Raw genomic sequence first — 21,788 nt, 5'->3', positions numbered from 1 at the left:
GCTGTCATCATCGGAGGAGTTTGGGAGGATTCCCTCCTTTTCAATTGTTTTTGAAAAGTTTCAGAAAAATTGGAATTAGTTCTTATTTAAAAGTCATCTTATAAGAGCACCCATCACCTTGGGTTAAGGACCTGGGATACTCCACTATAGCTTCATCTTAACTAATTCTATCCACAACAACCCTATTTCCAAGTAAGTTTTCAGGAAGGACATTCATTTGGAAGGAGAAGCACTATCAATAACACTATCAAAATTTGCTTGTGATCTCACGATCGGGTATTTAGTCTCTACCAGGGCTAAGAAAACTCTTTTCTTATCAAGACTGAATATAATAGAAGAGGACTTGACTTTACCTTCCCAGCATTGGCACTATCATTCTCTTGAGGGTTTTCAGAGGCTCCATACAACTCCTCTGTCCCAGATTCTGTTACAACCTGCTACATTATATTGCAGACCGCTGCCTTAGCCTAGACCTGCTGCAGAGCCTTTTTTTCTTGACCTTACTCAAAGCTAACAACTTTATGGATTACAGGAAATGGACTGAAGCAGCTTGAACAAATATGTTCTGTGTGGAACCAAGGAGGTTCAATACACATTACACGTTGTACTCTGTGATGGGCTTTGAAAGGCACAGCAACACGTCTCTTAACACTGGAAGGAATATCCTGATATGTCTCATATCCCTGGGCCACTAGACTCACAAGTTTAAGGAATATTTATCTCCCTTTTCAGGTTAATTAGTTTATGCAAGTATTAGTATGTTATTAGTATTAGAGTTCAGCTAGAATAATGTCATCAGTGACATAGATCAGTGTGGTTCCCTGTGAATAATAACACGATCAATTTAGAGTATAGACAAGGGCTATAAACAATTATCAAATCTCAAAATGTCAATTTTGTTCAAATACAGACATTTTTATTCTGTATGTTAGTTAACATGTGATATCTGTCTTTTTGGGACCGGCTTATTTCACCAAGCATAATGGTCTCCAGTTGCATCCATTTTGTTCCATGTGTCTCATTTCTGAGATATCCTATTCTACTTTTCATTTAAAAATTTCTCATATATTCTCTTTTTCTGGGAGAATATGTTTTGAATTTTAGATTTTCAGATTGATCTTCTCTCTTATTTCTGTTCTCAGCGTTTTGAAGATTTAATGAGATCTCTTTTTGCTATATATACTAGAAAACTATCTTGACCCTAATTTGGGTATTTACTTTTTTACTTCAGTAGTTACAATTGTTTATTTTGTCTTTAAATATTAATTTTTATTTAAAAGGCACAGAGAGTGGGAGAGACGTAGCTGTTTCATCTGCTGGTTCAATCCCAAGTGCCTGTAACAGCTAGGATGAGGTCAAACTGAAATCTGGATCCTGGAACTTCATCCGGGTTTCTTACATGTGTGACAGGAACTCAGCCTATATATATGGACCATCTTGGGCTGCCTTCCCAGGCACATTAGCAGAGAGCTGGATCAGAAGAGGAGTAGCTGGGTCTCAAACCTGGTCTCTGATATGGGGTGCAGGTGCTCCCAAATGGCATGTTTAATCACAAAGCCTACTCCAGTCATCATAATTTTAATCTTTAAATGTTATTTCTTATATTATGCTTCTTTAGCATTCCGTTTTTATTTCTGGATGCAATAACCTCTTCAATATCTCCCAGAATATTATTCTTGCATTAGCTCTTTCCTCTAAGAACATTTTTGTTCATTTGTTTGCTTATGTCTGTTCCTCTGCTTTACAATGCCCACTCTTCTCTTACTACTGACAAGTGTTGGGTATCGATTTGCATTGAAGAAAGGACAGGAATGGTGTGTGGAGGTAGTTCTCTCTGTCATATATAGTTATTTCTATTTTTCTACTCCTCTTCCTAATTAATCATTCTGACTGGAAGTTCTAGGTGGGCTATGTGTTACATAATAGTCTTTACTATTTTTGAGTGATTATCCAGTTGCAGGTTTACTCAATTACTAAATTGAGGAAAATTTTGCTCTAGAGCACTAACACTATTTATTTCAAGTTTAAGTTCATTACAATTCTTTAGGCAGAGTCGTAACATTTACTTCTCCCCATTGCATCCCATTCAGTCCTAGGCAAACTGAGAATGTCATCCTAGTTAGGACACTTTGTTGGCACATAGGGTAGGAAGGTGGTATCAGAGTACAGCCTGTGTTTTTGTTCTATATACAGGTTTGTTTAATTTTTCCTTTTCAGAACAACTTCTAATTCCCATTCTTGGATCCCTGCACCCATATAGGAGACTTGGGTGAAGCTCCTGTCTCCTGACTTCGGCCTGGCCCAGCCTCAGCCATTGCAGCAATATGGGAGAATGAACCAGCTGATGGAAGACCCTCTTTGTTTCTCCTTCTTTCTCTCTCTGTAGCTCTGCCTTTCAAATAAATAAAATAAATCTTAAAAAATCATATTTCTATTGGTTGTGTTATCTTACATCATTAAACTTTGTTGTAATAATTTTAATATTGGATTTAAGCCTACCATTTTGTTATCTGACTTTGAGAGAGGAGTCCCTGTGTGGTTCCTAGTTTTCTCTATAGAAATCATGTACTAGGGGTTGGCACTGTGACATAGTAGGTTAAGCATCTGCCTACAGTGCTGGCATACAACATGGGTGCCAGTTCCAGTCCCAGCTGCTCCACTTCAAACCCAGCTCTCTGCTGTGACCTGGGAGAGCAGTAGAAGATGGCCCAAGTGCTTGGGCCCTGGCACCAACATGGGAGACCCAGAAGAACCTCCTGGCTCCCGGCTTCACCCACTTGGGGAGTGAACCAGCAGATGGAAGAGCTCTCTCTGTCTCTCCCTCTCTCTGTCTGTAACTATGCCTCTCAAGTAAATAAATAAATCTTAAAGAAACCATATAGTATATTCTTGTGGCTTACTTTGCTTATTTCATTCATCAACACACACACATACATACATATACACACACACTCACAGAGGCACACACCCTTTACCTTTCAATAAATTGGTAGTCCACATATTTTATTTGATTATTAAATCTTTTAAGTGTATTCATGTATATCTTTTGTAAGTCTTGTGTGGATATATAGTTCCTTTGCGTTGGGAAATATCCAGGAGTAGAGTATTTTTGTCATATTTTAGGTAAATATTTAAGTTTTTAAAGAAAGTGTTTTTAAGCATGGTCTTACTTTTAACCCACTGCGTGGCTCTCAGTTTAGAGTTTTGCCACCCAAAATAGTAGCTACTAGTTTATTTATCTACTGAAAATTTGAAAAGTTCCTACTCCTAATTACTATGTACTTTAAATGTAAAATGCATGCTGGATTTTGAAGATAGTCCAAAATAAGAATGGTATATTTCACTAGTAATTTTTTTTAAAAAGATTCATTTGTTTATTTGAAAGGCAGAGTTACAGAGAGGCAGAGGCAGAAAGGGGGGGGGGGTTCATCTGCTGGTTTACTACCTAGACGGCCACAACAGCTGGAGCTGTACTGATCTGAAGCCAGGAGCCAGGAGCTTCTTCTGGGTCTCCCACACAAGTAAAGGGGCCCAAGGACTTGGGCCATCTTCTACTGTTTTCCCAGGCCATAGCAGAGAGCTGGATCAGAAGTGGAGCAGCTGGGACTCAAATCAGTGCCCACATTGGAATAGTGGCACTGCAGGTGGCAGCTTTATCAGCTACGCCACAACGCCGGCCAATAATTTTTAAAGTTTTTGCATTTTGAAGCGATAATATTTGAATTTCTTTCCATTTGTTTAATATGTGACTGCTAGAAAATTTTATATGTGAAAATTGAGTTATATTTCTAGGGGCTGACATTGTAGCATAGCACGTTAAGCTACCACCTACAATGCTGGCACCCCATATTGGTGCTGGTTTGAGACCCAGCTGCTCCACTTCTGATCCAGCTCCCTGCTAACATGCCTGCGAAAGCAGTGGAAGATGACCCAAGTTCTTGGATCCCTGCACCCATATAGGAGACTTGGGTGAAGCTCCTGTCTCCTGACTTCGGCCTGGCCCAGCCTCAGCCATTGCAGCAATATGGGAGAATGAACCAGCTGATGGAAGACCCTCTTTGTTTCTCCTTCTTTCTCTCTCTGTAGCTCTGCCTTTCAAATAAATAAAATAAATCTTAAAAAATCATATTTCTATTGGTTGTGTTATCTTACATCATTAAACTTTGTTGTAATAATTTTAATATTGGATTTAAGCCTACCATTTTGTTATGTGTCTTTGAATATATTATTCCACTTTCTTCTAATCTGCAAGGTATTTCATGACAAATCCAGAGAGACTTACAAAAGCTATATTGTTGTTTTCAAAATTCTCTTTAACTTTGGAAAATTAAATAGAATGTGTCTTAGTGTAGTCTTCCTTGGGATGGTTCTCTTTGGTGATTTTCAGCTTGATGGATCTGGATTTCTACTTCCTTGTCTTGATTTTGGAACTTTTGTTTTATTAAAAAAAATTTTCCTCTACTCTCTCTCTCTTCTAAAGGAGAACCCTACAATGAATAAATTTGTTTGCTTTCTGTTTTCCCATAAATATTACATGCTTTCTTCATTCTAATATCTTTTTCTCCTCTGCTTGGATAATTTCCAGTGCCTTGTCCCTGAGTTTGCTGATATTTCTCTGCTTCATTGAGTTTACTGATTCTCTATGTCATTTTGTATCCCATTCATTGTATTCTTCAACAAAGAACCCTTCCAAAACTCTGCTTGTTTCTTTTTTATAATTTTTCTGTTTGTTGAACTTCTCTTGGTCTGTATTCTATTTCTATTTCAGTGAATTTCTTTGAAACAATTATTTTGAAATCATTGCTGGGTAATTCCTGGACTTCCATTTCTTTGGGGTTAGTTACTGGAAATTTGTTGTTATATTTCCCTGAATTTTCCTTCTTTGTATCCCTGAGTAGTGCCTGTTGTAGTAGTGCATTTAATGGAGAAGTCACCTCTTCCAGATTTGATGGACTGACTGGCTTTTGTGGGGGAAAGATCTACGCCATAGTTGGAGAGGAGCTGGCTGGGTGTCTGTGGTGAACAATTCTAGGGCATGTGGCGGTGCAGTTCTGTGGGGGCATGAAAGCACTCATCGAGGGTCACACAACAGCAATCAGTTTAGTTGGAATACAGTGTGAATGTGTGCAGGGAGCTCATGGCAGTACCAGATCTGGGGCAGGTAGCAGCAGATCTGGGAGGTGGGTATGCACATGTTGGTGCTGGGACAGGAAGGTGGTGCCCTATAATGGGCCCACTGGAGATCCATCAGCAGACTCCCATGTCAACAAAGACTAAGGGAATCCTCGAGGGTGAAAGATGTTGTGTGGTAGCAAGGGTTGCTAGGATCCTCAGTGGTACACAATGATTGAATCCTCCTGCTCTCTCTTTCCATCATGGAAGGAAGTCACAGGTAAGTGTATTCTCCTTGGTGCTGAGCTGTGTGAGCTTGGGGTAGCGGGATGGTGATGCAATCAAAACTATCTTATACTTTTATATGACACCAGCCTCGATTTTGAACACTGCTGGGCTGCTGCAGCTTCTTAGTCATACCCTCAGACTTTCCCAGAGCTACTTTAGTCCATAGACAGTCGTGACATCATTATTTTTGTAGGTGGATGATGACTGGGACATCCTAATTCACCATCTTGCTGACATCACTTCTCCTACTTAACTCCATCTAATGTTTCCATATTCTCTATATATTTAGACAGCATCGAATGACTCTTAAGTATGAGTAATGCAGACTTAGTGCATTTCCCTTTTTCTTCCACCATCTGCTCTACTTACATCAGCATTAGCTAAATATATTATTTTCTTAGTGTCTATTGCATATTTAATACACTTAAGCATATATTACTTGAGTTATTAGCTCACATTTAGGACACAGACACTGATCATCAAATCTGGCAAGTTTTGTGTATTCAAATTGTAACTAAAAACATTTCAAAGGATTTCCAGAAATATGTATGGGAGAAAAAACAATGGAAGAGTCAGAGATTTTTACTGATTAGAGGTGATGCTGGTCATTCTTTAAAATGTGGAATATTACTTTTAATAAACCAAGTGAACATATAGCTTTAATGAAAGTCAAGATATCTGTATTACAACTTGGTTTTCCTATAAAATTATATTCAGTTTTGATCTGCTTAGTCTTTTTAAACATGATCAGCTTTCATCTATTTTTCTTAATGCATTTATGGTTTTCTGAATTCTCCATTTAATTGGAGCTTCAACTAATAGAGAAGGGAAACATCTTTTTTTTCTTTTATTTTAGTTTAATACAGCAGAGCTAAGTCACTGATTTCATTTCTTTTCCAATTCTATCACTCTCATAGTCAGTAAAATTCTTCCTAAAGTTTGGATATTTCTTGAGTCTCAGTGTTGGAATATTTTTGTGTATTTTTATATATTTTGATGGTAAGTTTGGAAAAGACCTAAGAGGCAGTATTGAATATTTTGTCCAATTCTAGGATAAATTGGAAGGTTAATGCATTTATTTTTGACGAATAGCCTGTTTGAACTGTTACCATGGGGAACTATGGTGTATTTTTAGTTTCCATGAAGAGTAAATCTTTTTGTTGTTGTTGTTGTTATGTCTTCATTTTCTGCCCAGAGGTTTAGCATCAACTGGAATTAAGCATAACTTTTTATTATTCAACTGCTTTCAGATATCTGACATAGTAAGTAATATTTATTCTTCTTGAATAGATGATGGATTTCCCTCACATTTTTAGGAATGTAGGTGACTCACATAATTTTAAATTATTACTGCTATGTGAAAGATAACCCAGTTGACTTAGAAGTTGAGAAGTCGAATGTTTAGTTGGCTCATTAAGAAGACTTTGAAATATTTTTTATCTTAAATTCAAACCAGAGACTCATAGAATAGCAGATGTCCTAAACAGCACTCTGGCCTCAGAATCAGCACTTAAGGCATTCGGATCTGGCTGAAGAGCCCATGACAGTATTTTAGGCATGGAAAGCCAAGACACTCTGACAAACAAACAAACAAACAAAAAAAAAACAAACCCTAAATGAAAGATCTCTGTAAGTGAGATCCCAGTAGAAAGAACGGGCCATCAAAGAAGGACGTACCTTTCTCTGAAGGGAGGCGAGAACTTCCACTTTGACTACGACTTTGTCTAAATATGATCAAAGTCGGCAAACTCAAAAGGCCTCCATAGCCTTGGCAACTCATGAGTAGAGCCTAGGGAGATTACTGACACCATAAACAAGAGTGTCAATTTGTGAAGTCAACAACAGGAGTCACTGTGCACTTATTCCTCATGTAGGATCTCTGTCCTTAATGTGAATTAATGCTATAACTAGTACTCAAACAGTACTTTATGTTCTGTGTTGGTGCAAACTGTTGAAATCTTTACTTAATATATACTAAATTGATCTTCTGTATATAAAGATAATTGAAAATGAATCTTGATGTGAATGCAATGGGAGAGGGAGCGGATTGGGAGGGTTGTGGGTGGGAGGGAAGTTATAGGGAGGAAAAGCCATTGTAATCCATAAGCTGTACTTTGGAAATTTATATTTACTAAATAAAAGTTAAAAAAAATTAAACCAGAGAACAAAACCTGCCTTGCATAAGTAATGAAGACAAAAAAAACTTGAATTTACTTTCAGTAAAATAAAATATATTTGAAAATTCTTGTAAAAAATACATAAAAAATTTTTACTAAAATTTCAAATGTAAAAAACAACTAATTCTTACAATAATTTCACTTTGTTGTTTTGAATCCTACCATTGTTGAATTTTGTACCATTGTTTAAAATAGGAAAGGATAAAGAGGGAAATGAGATTAAAGGGATATCTTCCTATGTGCTTTCAGATTTACAACTTTTGTAACAATAAAATACCATAGATCTGACAATGCCAATAGTACTTTTGATATATATATATATAACATATATATCTATATTTTTTTTTGACAGGCAGAGTGGACAGTGAGAGAGAGAGACAGAGAGAAAGGTCTTCCTTCCGTTGGTTCACTCCCCAGTGGCTACTGTGTCTGGCGCACTGCGGCCGGCGCACTGCGCTGATCCGAAGGCAGGAGCCAGGTGCTTCTCCTGGTCTCCCACGTGGGTGCAGGGCCCACGCACTTGGGTCATCCTCCACTGCACTCCTGGGCCACAGCAGAGAGCTGGACTGGAAGAGGAGCAACCAGGACAGAATCCGGTGCCCCGACTTAGACTAAAACCCGGTGTGCCGGCACCACAGGTGGAGGATTAGCCTATTGAGCCATGATGCTGGCCTATATATCTATATTTGTATCTATCTATATAGTATACCTGATGCAAATGACTAAAATGAAAAGCATTGTCTGTAATTGTAATGGAGTTGGCTCAATGCAAGTATCTTCTAATTTAACAATTTTAACAGCAAGAAATACAGAGTTTGGTATTGCCATCTCCTAATGAGTTTCATTAACTCCTTGCACTATTTCTATGGTGGTTAAGTTTTCACAGTAGAATCATCACATGATTTCCCATTCTAAACAAATGTCTTTATCAGTAAGAATGTATTTGTGTATTAAATTGACAAAATAATGGCTGAAATAAAATTACCTATTTTTAAATATAAATGATTAAATTTCAAAAGGCCAAGATTGTGATTATTTATTTTGTTCATCATTGCATCCTCTGTACCTAATACTCTTTATAGAACAATATTTACATATTTAATTTCGATAGACTTTATTCTTTTTTAAATTTCTTTATTTTTTTAAAGATTTATTTATTTTATTTGAAAGTCAGAGTTACACAGAGGGAAGAGAGACAGAGAAAGAGGTCTTCCATCTGATGGTTCATTCTCCAGATGGCCGCAATGGCCAGAGCTGTGCTGATCCGAAGCCAGGAGCCAGGAGTTTCTTCCGGGTCTCCCACATGGGTGCAGGGGCCCAAGGACTTGGGCCATCTTCTACTGCTTTCCTAGGCCATGGCAGAGAGCTGGATCAGAAGTGAAGTAGCTGGGAAGAGAACTGGTGCCCATATGGGATGCCGGTGCTTCAGGCTAGGACTTTAACCCACTGCACCACAGTGCCGGCCCCCAGACTTTATTCTTGACTTTAGTTAATTTTGACTTTATTTTCCAGGATCAAATAGAAATTGCTCTCAAATCTGAGGCCTTTGGGCTATCTCAAAATTTTCAGTCTCCATTTTTCCTTACTTGTTTCATCCAGCTGTTTCCTACGATTCTAGGTGCTGAAAAGCTCTAGTCTTACAAGAAAAGGGTGATTTGCTTCCTTTTCGAAATACCTCAGATCTTCCAGTGTTCTGGCTAATTTCAAGCAATTGTTTTTCCCTTGGAAGATACAGGTGATGTTGCATATCCATCTGTAATTGTGTCATAAGAGCTTTCTAACTGCACATTATGGCAGATTTGGCCACAGTGACACATGACATTGTTATTGTTGCCTGCTCTCCCTGGCAATGGACCATGTGTCTCTACTGGGATATTTCTTTCTGATGAAACATCCTAGAGAATACACATTTGATTGTCATGTCAAACTCACCATCATCCCTAGAGTATCTGGAGGCCTAAATGTTATCTAATATCCTACTCATTTGCAGCTCACAAAACAGCAGCCTCAGTTCAGAACTTCCTTAAAGCCATAAAGTGCATCATGGATAGGGACCCATCAGCAGTTTTCCCTCTTCCTTCTCTTGAATTGTTTAGATGTCTTAGTCCTTCCAACACAGTAAAATAATTTTATAGAAAAGCTGTTTCCTCATAGTTATTTTTCTCTTCCCTGTTTGATTGTGTCATTAAGCTTCCACACATCTTTTTGTTATATTTCCGGGAGGAACCTTCTCTGAGATTAGTTCTTCCGCTTCTATGCTTTGTGTTTGTGCCTTTCTGTATTATCTCTCTTCTCCCCTTCATACCATCTTAAATTCTCATTATCCTCTTCCTGACTCACTGATTCCTTGCTGGCTGTATATTTTCCTGTCCTGGATTGGTCATTTCCTCACTACTCTGGGATTACCATGATCAGAGATATTTCCAGTGTGACATCTCTGAAATGAACTAAGGTGTTGTTTTATCTAGCAAATTAAGATGTACACTTGATTCAAAAGTATGACTTTTGCATGTGATCATTTACTGCTTTACTGTTTTCCCGTGAGTGAGTAATAAAAACAGTAACTGCCATATTGAATATCCACTATGAGTCAGGCACCATGAAGAGTATATTACATACATCGCTTCTAATATTTATAGATGTCTTATGCGATAAGCATTGTGTACCCAATTTTGCAAGTAAATAAACAAGAGCTCAGAAACCAAAATATTATCAATGTCACTCAACTAAGACTAGAATTCAGAATTATCTGAATTCAAATTCTGTATGTTACTCAAAGTTATGTAGAGTTTTAATACCAGAGATGCATATTTCTATCTCATCACAACTTTTAAAATTTAAATAATCCCAGAGACATAACCCATAATTTCATGGACACCTTTTCAAAATCTGATGAGTATGCTTAGTACTGTCCAACAGAGCTTTCTGTGATGGTGTAAATCTGTGTCCATGATATTTATATGGCCATGCATGGCTACATGTGACTGCTGAAAGTATTAAATATGGTTCATATGATTGGAAAAACTGAATTTTAATTAAATTCACTCATAATGAACAAATATAAATAGCTAAGTGTGGCTACCCTATTGGGTGATGTGATGGTAGATGGCGTAAGATCTCCTACCCCATTGCTCCCTGCTATCCAAGCACTGATCCAAGCTTCCCCCTTTGAGGTTTTCTGTTCCATTCAGCCACTCTGAAATCATTGTGAAGACAAAGAAATTTGCATTTTTGATTATAACTATGGTAATGGAAGTTAATGGTAATTACTTTAAAATGTTAATTTCTAAGAACAATATGTTTACATTATCACAATGCACCTCTGCTCTTGTTTGGTTTTGTTTTCTTAATGTTAAAAGCTTAACACTTTTCTTTAATTGGGACTTGATTCACTTTGATGTGTAATGTAAAGTTTTTCTTTAACACCACTAATTCACAGTTTATTTGCCACATCATAGCCTTGTTTCTCACTCTGTGAATTACTTGCATTCATACATTTAGTATTTGAGGTATAAAGAGGCTGAGGTTATACCTTTCACACCATGAAGCATCATCTCTGGGTCAGTCATCACTTTTTATTTATATGTAATTTTTCATCAAAACTTTAAAAAAGTTTTTACTTGGGTATATAGTTACTCATGGAGAAAAATTTAGGAGATATTCTTCACAAAAACTTTTGTTTAATAGCTGTAAGATATAATGAAATATATTTGAGATAATAAAAGTTTAGCTATATAAAGAAAGATGGAGTCACATAATATACCTTTACCTTATTTTTAAGTAGCATTTATTGTTTGACTTTTTCGATATTACAAAGTGAATCACTATTTACTAAAATTATCTTCTAAAGTTTCCTTTAAATTGGGAACTCATTTTTTTTTAAAAAAAAAGGTTGTAATTATTTTTGAGAGCCTATCTATTGCCTACAAGTGATACATCTGAAATTGTTTTTATAAGGGCAAATACAGGATATAATAATGAACATACCAGAGTTGTTTCCACTGAACATTTATATTTGAGCGTATGTTCTCAGTTATATGGTAAAAAGGGTCTGAACATTGAGAACTTTGAATTTATGGGGTTTCGTTATCCACTAATGTAAGCTGTGTGATTAAAAAAATCACTCCCAGTGGGATACAATTCCACTGATTACACATAGACTTCCAAGGACATTTCTTTCCTGTGTCCTCCCCTGGAATTCTTCCCTCAGGGTGTGAACCCAGTAAGGGGAAATGAGTCTTTAATATGACTTAAAAACAAGTACTCCTGTGCTAGCTTGATTTCTGCTTTGAGCATTTTAAATGACCTGTAAAAAAGATCAGGAATATGAGATGAGGAAAAGATAGGGAGAATGAGGTGAGAGGTATGTGGAACTCTTTGTATTGCAACCTCATCATTTTAATTTTGTAACTTTGAAACTATTCTGAAATAAAATCTTTAAAATAAGAGAGAGAGAGAGAGAGAGGGAGGGAGAGAGAGAGAGAGAGAGAATGTATCTGTGGCAGTCACTTAGCCTAGTGGTTAAGACACCTGTGTCTCACATCACAGTACCGGGTTTAACTCCTGGCTCCAGCTGCTGATTCCAAGTTTCCTGATTGAATAAAATAGGAAGGAGGAAGAGGAGGAGGAGGAAGGGGAGGAGGAGGAAGAGGAGGAGAAGAAAGAGGATGAGGAGATAAACTCAGAGAAAACAATTACTTAGGACGGTCTATTCCCCTTAATATAGTAACGCCTTTCTGAAGCTCAGAAAGCGTTTTCATTTGTAGTAAACAACAACAACAACAACAACAAATCCTCCACTGACTAGACAATGCCATTGGAGATATTTTGTATCTGGACAAATCTATTTTAGCTGATGAGCCATGATCTTCTGTGGGTCATAAGTTCTCCTGAGACAACTTGGTATCACAAAGACCTTTTTTTTCCACCTATGGAAGAATATATCTTTCTCCTTCATTATTTCTGTAATTTCTTCAAGAGAAAGATCATTTTAGTGATTCAAATTTATAAAATCATGGCACTATTCCAATAAAAGAAGCAAGAGTGACTTATGTTCAAAATGTAATATTGATTGAAAAATATTTTCTATCATTGTTTCCCTGTTTCCCTTTTCTTTGTTTCTAGTAGTCACCTTTCAGTTATTTTACATAAATAAAATTTTTACCAAAATACTCAGACATTTAATATGTTCATTTTTGTCCTGTCAATGTACTACCTTTGTTTCATTTTAAATAATCATCTTCTCAATTAGTAAACTGAAATTGAAAATATACTATAAGAACTCAATATAATGAGGAAATAACCATCAAAAATTAGATTAAAATAATAACTAGAATAGCTCCTAGAGATTTTCCAATCCAGGTTATTTTATAAGACATTAATAGTAGGACTTCGTACATGTCAGACACTAATTATGGTTACTGTATCTTAACCCTGATATAAAGGCTTTTCATGGATTCTTTCATTTAATCACTTCTCAGTTCCACAGGGTGAGTAGTATTATCATGTCAGATAGCTCAAGGAGACATTGAAATTCAAAGAACAAAGATTAGAGAAAAGAATGGAAACAATGAGAAGGAAATTGGTAGGCCAAAAACCATGAGATGAAATGCCTGTAATACATAGAAGCTGAGTCATAAGCTGTTCTTAACCCAATCAATATATGGAGGGAGAGTATAAACAACATTTCTAAAAAGTGATAAGCTATTAGAAGACAGAATAATGAAAAACTGTAAATTTTAGCTACAATAAACATTAAATTTAAGAATAAATATAATTTCAAATCTTTCAAAACAAAAAAGTATTTGAAAGATGAAAATGAAGCTCTCATTGTTGCTGATGAGTATTATAACATATACTCATTAGGCCATGAATTATTGACCGTCATTTAAAGTAAGCATTTAAGGCCAACAGAATTTATGTGTACTGGCTTTATGTTGAAATGTTGGAGCCCTTTTTACAGGTTTGGAACAAAGCTCATTGGAGTTAAATGACTTGGCCACAGTCACAAAGAGTGACTTTGAATATTCACAAAAGTGTCTAGACCAAGACTTGAGGTATTAACGATTAGGAAAGAGGAAAAGCGAAGAAAATAGTTATTGCCTTAACTTTGTAGAGTCAATTCCAACTTTCCAGTGCAGCATAAACTCTGGGGGAGAGTGGGCAGTGAGCTGTGTAATGAACAAAGTTGCAATAAATTGCTTTATTTACATTCCCACACCTCACTCCCAGTTTTATTAAACCAGGCATTTTCCTGTCCCAAGATTCTCTGAGCTTTGCCCCAGGTGGATAGATTTGATTTCTAGTGACCTCTGCCTGTGTCTTCTGCTGTTCTAGTCACCACTCCATCACTCATTTCCATTGTTCATTGTTCAAACAATATTGAACGCTAGTGTGCATCCCTCTTCATTGTGAATTTCTATTCTCCTGTTCTTGTTTTAGCATTAAGCTCTTCATTTTGAAATAATTATAGAAAAACTAATATAGAGGGATACCTTGTAAACTTTATCCAGTTTCTTTCAATGGAAGTATCTTATAAAACCACAGCACAACACCTCAATAAGGATACGGACATTGATGCTCTCCATTGACCCTACTTAGGTTGCTAAGCTTTGCATGCATGAACACATCTGTGTATGCACACTATGTACTTTTATCTGCACAATTTTATCACAAGTGTAAGTTCATACATACAGAAGTCAAGAAACATCATCTTTTATATAAATTTTGCAAATTTTGTTATTTTTATTTAATATATCTTGTTCTTTAAAGATGGTTTTCTTTTGTAAGTTTTTATATTCTGTGATAATACACAATTACAGAACTCTTTATAAAGAGATATAATATGCAAAAATTATAGGTTCATTTCTAAGTTTCTAATTCTTCTACATTGTACATTTATTTGTATTAATTTATAGGCCCTCCAGGTTCATCCATGTTGTTACAAATGACAGTATTTCCTTCTTTATTGTGACTGAGTAATATTCTGTTCTGTATGGCCATCACATTTTCTGTATCTAGTTATCCATTGGGGGATGATTAGATCAGACCCATATCTTGCCTATTGTGAATAATGCTGCATTGAATATAGGATTGCAGTTGTCTCTTAGAGACACTTTATTTAATTTTCCTCTTGTCTATAAGCAGATTTGGACTCCTGGGTCATATCATAGATCTATTTTTATTATTTTGAAGAACATCTAGTCTATTTTCCATATGAGCTCCACCAATCTATACGCCCATCAACACTGTACAAGGGATCAAATTCTCTACATCCTCACCAACACTTGGTATCTTGCTTTTTGAGAATAGTGATTAGAGGGGAGCAAGGTCATTTCTCAATGTGGTTTTGATTTGCATTTCTCTGATAATTACTGATGTTGATGTTTATCATGTATCTGTTGGTCATTTCTATGTCTTCTTTTGAGAAATGTCTATTCAGGTCCTTTGTCCGTTTTTTAATCAGTTGAATAAACTGATTATTGAATATAGTTATATAACTATTGAGCTATATATGATCCTTATATACTTTGGCTATCAGTCTTTTATCAGACATAGAGTCAGCAAATATTTTCTTCCTTTATTTTAGATTTTCTCTTTCCTCTATTGGTGGTTTTCTTTGCTGTGAAGATTTATAGTCTGATCAATCCCACTTGTCTATTTTGCTTTTATTGCCTTTGATTTTGTTGTCATGTCTAAAAAAGCAATCATTTCTTACAACCAATGCCAAGAAGTTTTTCCACTTAGTTTTCTTTTAGCAGTTTGAAGTCTTGTATCTCAGTCTTTATCTATTTTGAATTGATTTTTGTGTATGATCTGAGATAGTGATCCACATCTTGCTACCTGTGAATTTCCAGTTTTCCCAACACTGTGTATTGAAAAGATTATTTCTTCCTCATTGTGTGTTCTGCGTAACTTTGCCAAAAACATTGGCCATGAATGTGTGGATTTATTTATGGGCTCTCTATGCTGCTCCACTGGTCTATATGTTTGTTTTTCATACCAGTACCACAAAGTAATTAGTTACTATAGCTTTGTCACACAGTTTGAAATCAGGAGGTGGTATGCCTCAAACTTTGTTCTTCTCTCTTAAGATTGCTTTGGCTATGCAGGGTCTTTTGGTATTCTATATGAATTTCTAAATTGTGCTTTCTATTTCTGTAAACAATGTCCTTGGCATTTTGATAGGTATTTCATTGAATTTGTAGATCACGTTGTATATACAGACATTATAAAATATTGTTGCAGTCCATGAACTCTGGATGTCTTTCTGTGTATCTGTATTATCTTGAATTCCATTTATTGATGTTTTACAATTTTCAGAGTACAAGTTTTAAACTTTGGTGAAGTTTATTTCTAAGTCATTTTTGTTGTTGCTATTGTAAATAGATTGTATTCTTTTTTAAAAAATATTTATTTATTTATTTATGTGAACATCAGTGTTACAGAAAGAGAGGGAGAGAGATCTCTCTTCTGCCAGTCCTCTCCCCAGATGATTGCAATGACCAGAGCTGGTCCAAGCTGAAACCAGGAGCTAATAGCATCATCTAGGTCTATCACGTGGGTGGCAGAGGCCCAAACACTTAGACCATCTCCTGCTGCTTTTCTCAGGCCATTACTAGGGAGCTGGATTGGAAGTGGAGCAGCTGAGACATGAACCAATGATATGGAATGCCAGCATTGCAGGTGGTGTCTCTACCTGGTATGCCAAATGCTAGTCCCAGATTGTATTCTTAAATACTTTTTCTGTAGTTTGTTTTTTATAGGTTCATTTTGTATCCTGCGACTTTATTAAATTCAAGCATCCAAAAATAAATTACCACCATCTTTCTTAAATTCTTCTAAAAAGCAGAGAATGAAAGGATATTTCCAGACTCATAAGGCAGCTTTACCCTAATACTAAAGGTAGACAATGTTCCTGTGTATCATTTGTCTCTGTATCAAGTTAAAAGTCAAACTTCAAAAATATTGATGTGCCTATTAATAGAGATTTTTAACTTTTGTTTTACATGCCAAGAAACATTTTTAACTTGACTAGGAATGTCCAAAATAGTTTCCTTAGAGATTCCTTCAAAATATTTCATTCCCTTATTTTTTTTAAAAAAAAAAAGTCTTTTTATGTGAGGGGCAGATAGAGTGAATACAATAGAGAGAGAGAGAGAGAGAGAGAGAGATCTTCCACCAGAGGTTCACTCTCCAAAGCTTACTAAAGCTGTGATGTGGCCAGGCAGAATCCAGGACCTCCACCCAGTTCTCTCAAATGGGTGCAGGGACCTAAGGATCCAAACCACATCCATTGCCTCCCAGGATGCACATTAATAGGAAGCGAGTTGTAAGCAGAGTTGGCACTCGAGCCAAGGCACTATCGTATAGTATGTGGGTATATCAAATGGCAGCTTAACCGTCTGTGTCACAGCACCAATCTGATTCCATTATGTAATATTTATTAAGGGCCTATTGTGCTCCCAATACTGTTTTAGTTACTGTAGATACAAATATGAGCATAATCAATAAAGTTCTTGTCTTATGCCATTTTCCTTTGCTTTAATGAAATACCTGAGTCTGGGTACTTTGTAAAAAAGAAGTTTATTTGACACACAGTTCTGCAGGTCCAAGAGCATTGTTCAGGGCCGGTGCTATGGAGTGGTAGGTCAAACAACTGCCTGCAGTACCAGCATACCATATGGGTGCCAGTTCGAGACCTGGCTGCTCCATTTATGATCCAGCTCCCTACTCATGGCCTGGGAAAGCGGTAGAAGATGGCCCAGGTGATTGGGCCCCTGAACCCCTGTGGGAGATCCGAAAGAAGCCCGTGGCTCCAGGCTTTAGATCCAACCATTGTGGCCATTTGGGGAGTGAACTAGAGGATGGAAGACCTCTTTCTCTGTCTCTTCATCTCTCTGTAACTCTGCCTCTCAAGTAAATAACTTGATCATTTTTTAAGAAAAAGAATAACATTTTTCAATCACCTGTTCAAGCTCTTGTGAGGGCTTTGGGGAGATGGCATCACAATTGTGAGAACAGGTGAGGAAGAGATAACACAGTAAGACAGGAAGCAAGATGCTAGGAGAGGCCAAACTTGATCTTTCTGTAACATCTTATTCATTTTTAAAAGATTTAATTATTTTATTTGAGAGGCAGAATCACAGACAGGCAGAAGGAGAGGCAGAGAGAGAGGTCTGCTATCCACTGGTTCCCTCCCCAAATTGCCACAACAGCCAGAGCTGGGCTGATCTGAAGCTAGGAGCCTGGTGCTTCTTTCAGGTCTCCCAAGTGGGTGTGAAACCATTTTGCTTATTAATATTTCTGAAATTAATAAGCTATGTGGGTTCTTGTCATGTATTCAGAGAATTCTGAATACTGGCTCTAATAGATCAGGCACCATGGTAAGATTTTAAGCTTTTTATTTAGTGAGAGAACTTCATGGGAAAGTGAGGGTTTAATCTAAGGGAGAAAGGAAAGTCCAGAAATTAAGTTAGGGTCCGTACTGGGCAAAGAGCCAGGCCAAGAGCCACGTGCAGCAAACGTTTGGTTATGATCAGCCACAAGCAGCTTAGCACGGGCAGAGAAGCTAAGGTGGAGAATGCAGGCAGCCGAAGGCCACGTGCCTGGAAAGCCTGGGGCAACAATGCAACAAAGGTCCATAATGGTGAAAAAGGGGAAAAATAGGGCCGGGCCCACCGTGTTTCAGGCCTTTTATCCACTTCCGAAGGGGAATGGTTACAGAGCCTGGTTGGAAGGAGGGCATACAGGTGGGATATGGTAGGGGGTTGAGATCACACAGGGGGGTGGTGAAGGTGAGGTCTTCCAGCTCACAAATCTAATCAATTTATCCTCTCTTCCTGCCTACATCAGGTGCAAGGACCCATCAGGCCATCAGCAGGGAGCTGGATAGGATGTGGAGCAGCTGGATAGGATGTGGAGCAGCTGGGACTAGAAACTGGCACCTACATGGGGTATCAGCGCCGCAGGCAGAGGCTTAACACAGTGCCACCTCCAACATCTTATTCATTTGAGAACTCACAGCAGTGAGACCCAATCTACACGCATAGACTAGCATTAATCCATTCGAGAGAGCAGAGCCCTTGTGATCTATTCAGCTTTCACATGGCCTCCCCTCTTGAAGGTTTTACCACCTCGAAACCACCACACTAAGGACCAAGCTTCCAGCACGTGAAATGTTAGGGGATACATGCAACCATATCAAAACCATGAAACTTATTTTTGGTGAGAATGAAAATCAAAACCAAACAGAAAAGCAAAGCCTATCAGCTTAGTCTGAATGTTTATGTCCCTCCCCTAATCCCTCCTACAAGTTCATATGTTAATGTCCTCACTCAGCAAAGCACTGAGTGATAATTAGGTCATCATCAGATGAAGCCCTTGTGAATAGATTAGTGCCCTCATAAAAGAAATCAAGGGTGACCCTTCCCACCCTCTCCATGTGAGGGTGGAATGGAAAGACAACTCTTCATGGGAAGCAGGCCCTCTACAGAAAATGGAATCTTTCAAGGCTTCGTTCTGGAATTTCCCAGCCTCCAGCACTGTGGGAAATACATTTCTATTGGTGCAAAATCACCCAGTTTATGGCATTTGCTATAGGAATTGGACAGACTAAAACACATAATAGCATAATGTTGGTGAATGATAAGTGCTCTGTAGGGTCAGTGGAGAGAGAATGGTTCAAGTGGCAGCAGTCAGACAAGGTGGTTAATGACAGCCTCTTGAGGAGGTGGTTTGTGGCCAAGGACCTGAGCGAAGACAGCAGGCTTGTCCTGTTGAACTCCTGAGGGCAGAAGAGATTTCCAAACATGTTTATGACTACTGGAGAACTCAGCTCCAAAAACCCACTTTGTGAAATAATGAACAGTAGAAAAGCAGACCTAACAACATTTTGAAGATAAAAATCAGCTTCCTGTTATGGCATAACAAATCATGAGATTCAAAAATCACACAGACATAAACACTGGCTTATCTGGATCTGTGCCAGGGAAAAGTACAAATCCATATATATGTGTATGTATATATCTGTGTGTGTGTAAATACGCATGTGCATATATACACAGATAAGAGCTTATATATATACATACATGTATATATATATATATGTGTGTGTGTCTATATACACATAGATAAGAGCTAATGCTATCAGCAAGCTTTTAACAAAAGAGAAACATTCCTTGGTCATAAATTATAGAAAACACATTTTCCCCAGGGTTGGACTGGGTTCTGACAATCTGCACAAGTGAAAACTTTGGTAGAAAATCTCGATGGTTAAACACGAAACAATGAAAGGAAGTCTCCGCTGGTGTCCCAGCCCTGAGGTGGAATGAGCTCTGTCCCTGCACAGAGCCTTGTGGAGACAAAGCCCGAGCCATCCACTGCATTCACTTTGTTATTCAGAGAAAATGCAGCTTATGAAATTCTGTGCATTTTAATAATAATAATAATCTCTTAATAATGCAAGATGTATTTTAAAAGCATACAGTAGTTGAAGAATCTCATTCTATGTTTTTAGGAGAGTAAAGTGGGTAGTATTGCAGTATCATTGTAGTATAACAGGTTATTTTTTTCAGAAATAACATATACTTTTTAATGTTTGCAGACTTTGTTTATAATTTTGGAAAGTAAAGGTAACTGTTCAAATACAGGCCCTGTTTTCCTTTCTTAAGCAACTATATGATTATTTCTTCACTAGCTTATGTGAAAATAAACTTTAGCAAAAATATCATAGATATGATTTTTCAAATTCCCAAGTGAATTCTCTAAATTTTTATGTTCTTTATTTCAGATTGCTTGTTGTCTATAATTTCCAACAAATTTATAGTTAACTTAAATCCAAACAAATTAAGAAAATGAGCAGAATTAACTATTTTTTTGGAAAATTAGAACTGTAAAAATTAACATGGAATCAATGTCATGACTTTTTCACCAATTTTCCTAGAGCTACGCAATAATATAATACAGGCTTCACACAGATGATTTCAACTGCACAGTATTTCATGCTTCAGTGACTGTTAGTGCTAATGTAAGAGTCCATGCTAGCATTACACAAAGATTATGGAAAGCAGACCATGAAATGCAGCTGAAGGCAGTTACTCAACTCGATCTGCCGCTGTTATTCCCATTTCCAGTGGGTCCCCTGTGCTCAGAAGAGCCAGGCTAAGCGAGTAAACCTTGCAAGACTCTTGAAATCTTAATTAATCTACTTTTCCCCTGAAATTTGAACAAATTCTTTTCTTTATTGTCTTTCTCAGGTCTCTGCATGAAAAACAAATTCCTATGATCATTTTACCCCTTACTATAGCACTTAATATTCTGTTGTAATTGACAAGTTTTGTATGTAAGTTCCCCCTACCTGATTTTAAATAAATTCCTCCAACATAGAAGATTTTTTTTTGTAGTTAAATACCAATTAGGGGCTGGAGCCATGGTTTAACAGGTAAGGCTGAGGCCTTGAGTGCCAGCATCACATTTAGGAGCCGGTTCGAGTCCTGGCTGCTCCTCTCTCTCTCTCTGCATCTCCTTCTCTCTCTGTGTAACTCTGACTTTCAAATAAATAAGTAAATCTTTAAAAAACAATAAAAAAATACCAAGAGTACAAAACAACAAATAAATTATACTTTAAGGAATATTTATAAATTAAAAAATTAACTTTAGAAGTAATATACTAGGGTCCAGTGCCGTGGCTCATTTGGTTAATCCTCCGTCCGCAGTGCCAGCATCCCAAATGGGCACCAGGTTCTAGTCCTGGTTGCTCCTGTTCCAATCCAGCTCTCTGCTGTGGCCCGGGAGGGCAGTGGAGGATGGCCCTAGTGCTTGCACCCCTGCACCTGCATGGGAGACCAGGAGGAAGCACCTGGCTCCTGGCTTTGGATATGCGCAGCACCGGCCATGGCAGCCATTTGGGGAGTGAACCAACGAAAGGAAGACCTTTCTCTCTGTCTCTCTCTCTCACTGTCTATAACTCTACCTGTCAAATAAATAAAAAAAAATTTAAATTTTTTTAAAAAGTAATACACTAAATAGGGAAAGAGACATATTAAGAATTTTAATAAATAACAGATCTGTAAAGAAAGAGTGTTAGATAAAACTAATTACACTCAGATAGAATTTGGAATTGAGCTCCCCATTCCCCCTTAATTTATTATATAAATACAGTGTGCAGACATCAGAGGTCAATCCGTTTCGCAGTTCTATGTAAATGTAACC

This window comes from Oryctolagus cuniculus, chromosome 5 (assembly GCF_051225735.1).
Source record: "Oryctolagus cuniculus isolate XC-2025 breed Fujian yellow rabbit chromosome 5, ASM5122573v1, whole genome shotgun sequence".
In the NCBI taxonomy this organism is placed as follows: domain Eukaryota; kingdom Metazoa; phylum Chordata; class Mammalia; order Lagomorpha; family Leporidae; genus Oryctolagus; species Oryctolagus cuniculus.
The sequence above is the reverse complement of the archived record's forward strand: the minus strand, read 5'-3'. Positions refer to the sequence as shown.